We start from the raw sequence: 8,502 nt of genomic DNA, 5'->3' as shown, positions 1-8,502 counted from the left end.
TGAACTGTGTGCTTTCTGTGATATACATTATATTTTTTAATGTTTATTTATTTATTTATAGTAGTTTATTGTCAAATTGGTTTCCATTTAACACCCAGTGCTTCTCCACACAAGTGTCCCCCCTCCATGACCATCACCCCCTTACCTCCCTTCCCCTCACCCTTCAGTCCATGGTTCGTTTTCAGTATAAAATAATCTCTCATGATTTGTGTCCCTCTCTCTCCCCAATTCTCTTTCCCCCTTCCCCTCCCTATGGTCCTCTGTTAGGTTTCCTCTGTTAGTAAAATTTTTACCTATGAGTAAAAATATGGAATGCTTCACAAATTGGCGTGTCATCCTTGCACAGGGGCCATGCTAATCTCTGTATTGTTCCAATTTTAGTATATGTGCTGCTGAAGCGAGCACGCATTATATGTTTTTTATATTTTGCACCTCCCACAAATTTTCAGTGTTTTAAAAGTTTAAGATATTTTCACAACAATCCATTAAAACAACAATGAAAGAACGTTAAAGTTTGTAATGCTTTCATGAGACTTCTAATATCATGAGTCTTCATATTTAAAATGAATACTTAGAAAAACAATTACTTGAAACTAACACATTTTTCTAATATACAGGTGAAAAACAAATTAAATTCTAAACTCCAAAGGCTATGTCACCATATGTTTGGAGAATTTTTTAGAACCCCAAAGGAGAACTTTGGCAGTGGAACCGGCAATTATTTGCCAACACCAGATTTATGTGCAAATCCTAAGAATCTAAAACACAATCTTTTTAAATGCCTTCAAACCACATCCAGGAATCTCTTGGTTTTTACTTCATTTCCATTGTCTTTGTTTGACTTCTGGACTTTCTGTCCTGTTAAAACAGACGCTTGCTCACCTTTGAATCTGGAACGTTGCAACTCTACCTTCCCCCTGATTGCCCTGTAAGTCTCATGCTCCACAGCGCACACAGAAGAAAAGGCCTTGCTCTGCTCTCCTGCAGATTTCCAGCTCAAACTGTATTTCATCCTTTTCCATGCTTTGCTAAAACTGGTGACTAAGCCAAAGTTAGAATGTTGCATGAATCTGCTTAGAAAATAGGTGTTAGAGCCAACCAGGAAACATCCAGGCCCTTCCACATTAGCCACCACTGACTATGGCAGACTTTTCAAAGCTCCCTCTTTCTTGGGCTTTCATTTTTTCACTTTTGTAAAGACCTTCAGCACATTTTTAAAGCAGACTATACTATTGCATTATATCTTGGAGAAGAAATAGTATTTTCTCTCTATGAACTCAAGAACATCCATTTTGAACTCTTATTAGGCCTGCTTTTCAAACTCCAAGTTGAAGTGTGTTTTCTTTTTAATATGTGTATGTGTTCCTTGATTAATATTAAATAATCATTAGCTTGGATTTTTTCCCAATTAAAGGTATTTAACCATTACTGAGAGGCCTTGGGGTATATATGACATGATACCTAACCACTACTCAATAGAGAAATTATTAGCCTTCACCTTCACCAATCCTGTTAGGCCTATACATATATGTAAGAATGGAGGATGTTCATCTTTAAGCTCAGTCCTCCTCAATCCTTGGGCTCAAATCTTGAGAACTGGAAAAAACATGAACAGATTATGCCCCATCAGGGAGTGTGATTAGTCCTGCTTCTGTATGATCTCTAAGACCTGCTGTTTTAGATGAGTCCTGGAACTCATGTATCCCCTAAAATGAAGGCTTCCCTTCATCTTTTTGTATGTTTCCAGTGAGTACAAACAGGTATCTTCTTGGGTTTTCACATAAGCATATGAAGGTGTGGTAGGCATTGGCTTTCTGCCTTAGGTCTCAGACCACTGACAGAGATATCTTGTTTACCTTTGCCAGCCGCCTTTCCCAGGGACCAGGCCTTGCCTCTGGTACCTCTAATATCTAAACTGGTCCTGATCTTTAAATAGACTGAAACCCCAAAACATGGCATTGTCACACACTGAGTTTGAGAATCACAAAAGCCTGGACACTAGCTGCTGTCCTCACTGACCAGATGAACCCTATGGATACAGATGCAAATTTGCACTGCTAGGTATTTCCCTCGGTGGCCAGCTTCACTGTTGGGTCAGCTTCCCATCTTCAGTATCAGCTTGCTCCTGCTCTTCCTCTTTGCCCACCACCCACTGATGTCTTAATATACTCCATAGGCCAAGCTATACAAATTTGACAACTTTCACTGGTTTCAGCAGGTTAGGTCAGCACCTCCATGAGACAAAATCATGAATTATTAAAAGAAGGCATGAGGCATTTTATTATTATTCCCTCAAAATAATGTTTGTTGAACTTCTGAAAGGTACTATCTCATTAAGTATGAGGAAACAGACAACTTCAAGACTCTGTCTTGAAAATGTTTACATTCTAATTGGATAGACATACGCGTGCATCTGCGCATGCATGCACGCATGCACGTGTGCACACACACACACACACACACACACACACACACACACTACACAAGGCAATATAAATGCCAAATGAACCACACCAACCACAAGATTCAGATAAGAGAGAGAGGGAGAGAGAGAGATGACTTTGGTGTGGGCAGGCTGGGGAAGGTGTTCTGCAAGAGACAGAACACAGAGTATCACAGAAAGCATCGGAGACCAGTGTCTCAGAGAAAAGGAAAAGAACAGCCAAAGTTGGAGAAACATGATGAGCAAAAGTTTGAAGGCAGGCCAGCATCACTGGAATTGAGAAGTTAGGAAGGAAATCACATGGAAAAGATTTCTTACTTTTTAATCAGTGTCACTTGGAAGGGGAGGGGCTTTCCCAAGGCAACTGGAAAGTTGGGAAGGGCTTTCTGGTCTCCAGGCATTGAGAGTAACGTGTGATATTACTGGCAGCCATCAGTGGGAGAAAGAGGTGGCTGTGCTAATGGCCCTAAGAGGAACTCCACAAGTGATACTTTCAGCTTAGCTCATTCTGTGAAGGCAAAGATTGGCACTTTTCAACCCCCAAGGCTTCTCACCCTAGGGAGACTTACCTTTCCCAGCAAGGCAATCCTTATACATTGCCATTGCATTTTGTACGTGGTGTATAGAAATGTTGAAGAAATGGGGGAAGGAATTTGTCTTGGGTATGGTATCTGTGCTTTCCCTAAAGAAGGAAAACCTTGATTCGGATTGCTTTGCATAGTACTATGAGGATTATGAAAACTCGTTTTGGAAATCGTACAGGACAAGAACTCTGAAACTGGAGGATCAAGTGCACTGCTTAGAGCAGTGGAGGTCATGTACCCTCCCATCTTGATTCTGTGCCTGGTTTCCTACCTTTATGCCCATCACTCCATCCTCAGCTGCTCAAGACTGTTAACAGTGTCTCATTCATATCTGCCTTTCCAAGAGTCCTCCACGTCAAAATCTCCCCTTTCTGCCACCCCATCCACAACTCTCCTAGTCTTAATAGAACAAAATATATGGCATTGCTGAGGGCTTAACCTGTACCTGGCACACCTCCATAGAGAAACATCAGTGATCCAGTATGAATGTAAAGTGACGAGTCCAATCTCTCTGACCATCTGTTTTCTCATTTAAAGAATAGGGAAAAATACAGATTAAGATTACAGATGAGGAAATTGAGGCTCAGAAACTTGCCTCCAGTCCCACACAGCGAAAATGACCTAGGATTCCAGCTCATGGGATGTGACAAAATCTTGTGTTTATCTCATTCTACTGGGCTACAGCACGAGAGCCTCAAGCCCCTGTGGAAGGATTAGGGACATGAGACTTCCTTAGTGTGTCGAGTGGCCAGATAACATGCAAGGTGCCATTTAAACTGGAGTTTTGGGTCAACAACAAATACTTAATAGTACAAATACATACTAAATATTGCATAAAATATGCTAATACTTTATTATTCATTGCTTACTTGCAATTCTATTTTAACTGAGCTTTACCTGAATGTTTTGTATTTTTTCCCTAAATCGGGCCATCTTACTGGTACACTATAAATCACAACATACAGACAACTGCTGAAGTGTAAGGAATGTGGTCCTTGAGGCAAAAAGGAAGTAAACTCTTATTACCAAGCCATTGCTTGTCAGAACTGGAAAGGAGCATAAAGGTCACCCAGTCCTCATTTCACCAATGAGTATGCTGAGCAGGGTGGGGAAATGACTTGCACAAAATCACAGGGATTATAAAGAGACCAGACTTTAAGTCAGGGTTTCAATGTCCTCATTGAATGCTTCATTCACTACACTTAGGGCTGTTGAAAAGTTTACAATCAACCTAATCTTTGCTGGTGGAAACGGGGCTGTCTTATGCATTGTAGGGCCTTAATAACTATTTTGTCCAAAAGGATAGTTTAATCCTGATCTGGTACTTGGTGCTAGGCTTTACATGGGATAGGGAGACTGTTAAGGCTTACTGAGAATGACACATGTCACACATGTGCGCAATAGCATAGTCATAAACACAAACACATACACGTTCTTACAACTGGAGAGAATATGTGAATATCTCCCAAGTCGATAATTAGATGCCCTTGGTAATTATGACACTAAATCAAGTCAACCAATTTTTTTCTATTCCTGAAGTCTATATTAGCCAATGGAGAAACAAGGGCATCATATTATTTAAATTAGAGGGAAGAAGAAACTTCAGAGCTATGCTATTAAAAACAGTTTCCACTAGCCACACATGGCTATTGAGCACAAATGGGCTAAAGGTATAAATTAATCACTATATTTCAAAGACAATATAAAAAATGTGAAATACACAAATAATTTTTATATTAGTTGCGTTTTTAAACATTTTTGATATATTGAGTTAAATCAAATATATTATTTTTTTAAGTTTACTTATTTTGAGAGAAAAGGGGAGAGCACAAAATGGGGGAGGGGCAGAGAGAGAGGCAAAGAGAGAGACAGAGAGAATCCCAAGCAATTTCTGTTCTGCCGTTGCAGAGCCTGATGTGGGGCTTGAACTCATTACCTGTGAGATCAGGACGTGAACCAAAGTCAGACATGTAACCAACTGAGCCATCCAGGTGCCCCAAATCAAATATATTATTAAAATAAATTTCATGTTTTTTAAAATCTTACCTTTTTACTCTGGCTTTGGAAAGTTTTAGATGATGTGAGTACATTACATTATATTTCTATCAGATAGCACTGTCCCAGAGGATTCACTATTTGTTTAAATAGTAAAAAATAGAGAGTTGAACCCTGCTCCCCTGCATCTTGCTGTCTTCCTATGATAATATTTAACTCGTTTATTTGCTTCATTGAAGATTTATGAAATTGTTTTGAAAAGTGCAAACCATATGGAAATATAAAATATCTTTATAGTCATTACTGTTCTTAAAAAAGAAAATAGCTGGCTATTGAATTTTCTTTTCCACATTCAACAAACACTGAGCTCAGGCTGCTTACTTCTTTTGGACAAGTCACTTAGGCCTAGTTCAATTAAATGCCTCTGTTTCCTCATCCACAACCAGAGATCTTGAGAGGGAAGGCCTGTTCCCCAGACCCCTGGGGGACAGGACTTCCAGAACAATGAATAATGTGGCCCCACTGTTGCTGACAGATGGGAGTCATTCACCTCTTAGTGTATGTTTTTTGAAATGCTTTTGAGTTCACGCCCGCACTGCGGCTGTTGCCATGGTCATGGGCTTTACGATGTTAGCCCCGTGCCCCTTACTCTGCCTTCCCAGGAAAGAAAGAACCTTGCTGCAGATTTCACAATTGTAAACATATTTCACTAGTGAGTGCCTTTGTAATCTCTTCTTGTATTTCCACCTAAATGTGGGTAATTCATAGATACAGATAGTAGATGTATCAGATACAGGGGAGGTACAATCTGATTCCACTTCATTAGAACGTGCCCTAAGAAAGCCTTGCGCATGGGATGCTGCGAACTTCCTCCTCTGTTCTGGCTATTGTAATTTTAAGCTCTTGCTTTTGGCATGGAAGCTCTTTTGCTTTTTTTTTTTTTTTTTTTTTGGTTAGTGGTAAAAGCCAAAATGTCTCCTTGTGATGTCAGCTTATGCCTGGTAGAAGAAAAGATGAATATTTTGGAGTATTTATTTTTTTATTTTTTATTTTTTTTTGCCACTGCAACCTCATCTTTGTTAGTACATCTGCACTCCACCTGACCTTTCTTGGTTCTGTTTTTAATTCTCCTCATATACCAGCTTTTAGTGGAGACTGGGTGCTTTAAGTAACGAAGGTCAAATTTCTGAGCCCTTGTATGCTCACCCGATGATTTCTAGCCCTCTTTAATCCCTCCCTACACCAACTGCTGCAGGAATGAGGGGCAAGGGGCAGCTGAGGATTGAGGTCAGGAGCTTTCAGTTTGTGGTTATATATTTCTCTGTGCTTATGTAGAGCAGGGCCTCTTAGTTTCCTAGAGGTGGGTAAAAAAAGAAAGGAGAAAAAGAAAGAAGTCCCCGAATCCCATTACGATGTGTTGATCTTATCTGCGTGGGTCCTTTCCTGCCGCATTGTGCATCCTAGCTAGTGAAGGGGAGGAGAAGCTCTTATAGGTCATACAAAGGAACGCATCCCACCCGAGTATCCCTGAGGAGTGGTGCCACTTGCCCATCCAGAAGAAGCCGCGGTCTCTTGCCCAAAAGGGTCGAAGCACAAGGGAAGTTTCCTACAGACAAAAGACTCCCCGAACCTCCTGTTCTCCTTAAAGGCATTTTTTTCTGTCACCTCTCGGAATGTTCATGTCATTAAAAACACCCTCCATTTAAATCTGTGCAAATATGGATGGAGACAGAATTCTTGGGGCACCTGAGTGGCTCAGTTGCTGAAGCTTTTGACTCTTGATTTCAGCTCAGGTCATGGTCTCTGAGACGGTGGGTGGCAGCCCTGCCCCTATCAGGCTCGGAGCTGAGAGCAGCCACCCTGCTTGGGATTCTCTCTCTCCCTCTGTCTCTCTGCCCCTCCCCTGCTCACGCTCTCACTCTCAAAAATAAACTAAAACATCTTTTTAAAAAAATTTTAATGTTTATTTTTGAGAGAAACGAAGTGTCAGCAGGGGAGGGGAAGAGAGAGGAAGACACAGAATCTGAAGCAGGCTCCTGGCTCTGAGCTGTCAGCACAGAGCCTGATGGGGAGCTCAAACTCATGAACCTGATATCATGACCTGAGCCGAAGTCTGAGACAAAGTGGGGTGCTTAACCAACTGAACCACTGAAAAAAGTCTTTAAAATAAAAAGACAAGGGCACCTGGGTGGTTCTGTTGGTTAAGTGTCCAACTTCAGCTCAGGTCATGATCTCATGGTTCATGATTGGAGCCCTGCGTTGGGCTCCGTGATTACAGCTCAGAGCCTGGAGCCTGCTTTGGATTCTGCATCTCCCTCTCTCTCTGCCCCTCCCCCACTCACACTCTGTCTCTCTCCCTCAAAAATAAATAAACATTAAAAAATTAAAAAAGAATTCTAAGGTTATCAAATTACCAAACCAGGACTCATTAGACATATTTATAATTATTCTAGAGCTTTTATTATAATATAGGACAGATTTAAAATATAAGCATGTAAGAGTCAGTTCTAAAACTCTTAATGTAAACTAGATGCTAAATTATAGACTATATAAAACTGCTATTGTGGTTTTCATCTATAACACTGAAGACTGCTGTTTTTGATAAAATGCCATGAAGGGATTTTTGACATTATTGAAGAGATACTATAATAAACATTTTTCCTCCTGGGGTAAACAAATGGGAGAAAGACAGAAAGGAAAAAAAAAGCCCTCACTTGTTTGTTCCTATGTTGTTTCTTCCTTTACTTGTTCATATGCATTCAACAGATATTTATTGAGCACCTACTCTATGTCAGGTACTCTGTTAGACATTGGAGATGCTCTGACAGCTACATATTGGTACACATTGTTGAATAATTATTCAAATATTTGAGACACTCTTTTCATCTGGTTAATTATTAGGGGCTTCTTAGTCTTCTGTTGCTATGTGTTACACATTCTACTTGGTCTCATGGGCACGTTGTTAGCAGTCCCAAACTTTAAGGAACTTACCTTTTATTAGGAGTTTATGAGACTGATACATGGAGATCTTAGTACCAAAGCATGTGTAGCAAGTGCCATGAAGGCATAAGTAAACCGTAGTGGAGGTACAATGATAGCAAAAATAACTTCTGGCAGGAAAGGTACCTTGCAGGATACCAGGGAAAATCACCAGAAGAGATGACATTTTAGATAGACCCTGAGGGATCCTAACAGGTGGAGAAGAGCAGAGAACAGCAGAGAGATTCCAGGATGAGAGATTATCAAAAAGACATCACCAAGTCAGAGCCATACATATGGAATAGAAACCAAGTAGTGAGACGCAAATCTCCATAGATGATGAGCCTTGAATGCAAGACCCAAAGAGTTGGATTGAGCTCTCTAGGCATTATCAGAGATAATGTGATGAACTGGTGAGTCTCTGCTCTAAGACTTCTTAAATCTCACAAGCTCTGCAGATCGTGTCGTGTTTCAGACATGGCAAAGATAAAAGATCTGTTT

General features: G+C 40.5%; 1 non-coding gene across 1 annotated transcript; it reads right to left on the bottom strand.

The window, feature by feature from the left end:
• Positions 1 to 301: 301 nt before the first annotated feature.
• Positions 302 to 405, bottom strand: LOC115303091. Its single transcript, XR_003913806.1, has one exon. It is a non-coding gene; the product is annotated as a U6 spliceosomal RNA (small nuclear RNA).
• Positions 406 to 8,502: the final 8,097 nt, after the last annotated feature.

The sequence above is a fragment of the Suricata suricatta genome, chromosome 9 (assembly GCF_006229205.1).
Source record: "Suricata suricatta isolate VVHF042 chromosome 9, meerkat_22Aug2017_6uvM2_HiC, whole genome shotgun sequence".
Lineage (NCBI taxonomy): Eukaryota > Metazoa > Chordata > Mammalia > Carnivora > Herpestidae > Suricata > Suricata suricatta.
This window is presented reverse-complemented; position numbering and strand designations above follow the sequence as displayed.